The sequence below is a fragment of the Pteropus alecto genome, unplaced genomic scaffold, assembly GCF_000325575.1.
Source record: "Pteropus alecto unplaced genomic scaffold, ASM32557v1 scaffold81, whole genome shotgun sequence".
In the NCBI taxonomy this organism is placed as follows: Eukaryota; Metazoa; Chordata; class Mammalia; order Chiroptera; family Pteropodidae; genus Pteropus; species Pteropus alecto.
The window spans coordinates 3,240,068-3,241,631 of record NW_006433378.1 but is presented as its reverse complement, the minus strand read 5'-3'; positions in this window follow the sequence as shown (position 1 = coordinate 3,241,631).

The following is a 1,564-nucleotide window of genomic DNA, read 5'->3' as shown; positions in this document are numbered from 1 at the left end:
TGATATGATTTTTAAATAGTTAATTTTTAAGGGCAGGAAAGAAGGAGGGTATGAAGATGGAGAAGTGTTAGTATGATTGTTTTTATTTTTTAAAAATGTACTTACTTTCTGTCAGCCCTGGAGGACGGCTGGTTCACAGGCCAGTGATTAAGATGGCCCCCCCTGCTTGGTTCAAACTTGGTGTGTTGGGTGCTGTAGCTGGTGTCTCTGTGGGAGACAAGGGCCAGCACAGGCAGTGGTGGAGTTGGTGTGAGGAAAGTGGTGCACTGCAGGCACCAGAGCAGGAGGGACAAACCTTGAATCTTAGATTAAAATGCTGACAAGGAAAGAGGTTTCAAGGGCCACAGGTTGGAGAATTCCACAGAACAATAGAGTCCTAGTTCTCAGGAAGATGTTAAAGACAGAGAAATTGGACTCAGGGAATGCTAGGAAAGGATTATGATATAGAGAAAGCTAGGCTTACAAATCTGACAACAGGGAATGCTAGGAAAGGATTATGATATAGAGAAATCTGACAGTTAGCTTTTACGTCATCCTAGGATGATCAGGCTGTGCCGTCAACCCCATCCTCGGTCGTAGAATATGTTCTTAGTGAGCACTTAATAAATGCAGGCACCGAGGGGCCTACAAAGCTGGTGGGGCCAAAGGAGCTAACATTTTTGAGGACCTACTCTATTCAAGTTACATTGTTATAGGTTTTGCAAATGTCATTTAAATTTAAATTTTTTTTTAACTTCTAGAACGTTAAAATTTTTATTGCAACTAGTAGGACTTTTTCCTCTGGCAAATCAGAAGTTTCAGATGGACTTTTTCTTTGTTCAATCTCCTTCCTTACTTTGTACCATACTCAAGAATTGATTACTCTTCCCCAAGCACACAAGAGGGGAAAGTACTTCTCTCCAGAAGTCAATGGTTGAGATCAGGAACCTGCCTTGTTCTCAGTCATCTGACCTTTCATCTAGCCCACGCTCCTGACTCATCCTTCATAGCCTCAGTGTTTCTTCATCTGTCAGCTCTGGGCTCTGGCCCTTCCTCAGGATCCCTGAGTTGCCACTGTTTCTTCCTTTTCCTCAGGCAGCTGCTGCTTTCTCAGCAGATCTTTTCTGTGGAGCTTTGCCTTCCAAAACCTCCTCTTCCAATGCAAGCACTCTTCAATTAAAAAAAAAAAATCATTTAAAAAAAAAAAGCCTAAAAATCCCTGTCGCCTACTCACAAACATAGTATGTTTTGGGGGAAAAAAATTGCACTGAGAAGCTAACACATGGCACTGTTCGTTCTCTCATTCCTCACTGCTTTGTAACTTATCTCTTTATTTGTTTATGCAAATAAGAAAAATGTTTGCATTAATTTCTCTTTGTAATATTGGTTTCCAGTTTACAAAGTAGGAAGTCATTTGAGATTACAAAAGTAGGAAGTCATTTGAGATTACAAATAGGTAAAATATGTACACAGGATAAAGACTGGAAGGACAAGAATCTTTTAAAATTAAAAATAATTGCGGAGTGATTGAGGGTAAGTTTCTGTTTTCAAGTATTCTAATGTTACTATTTTGGATTTATAAGTA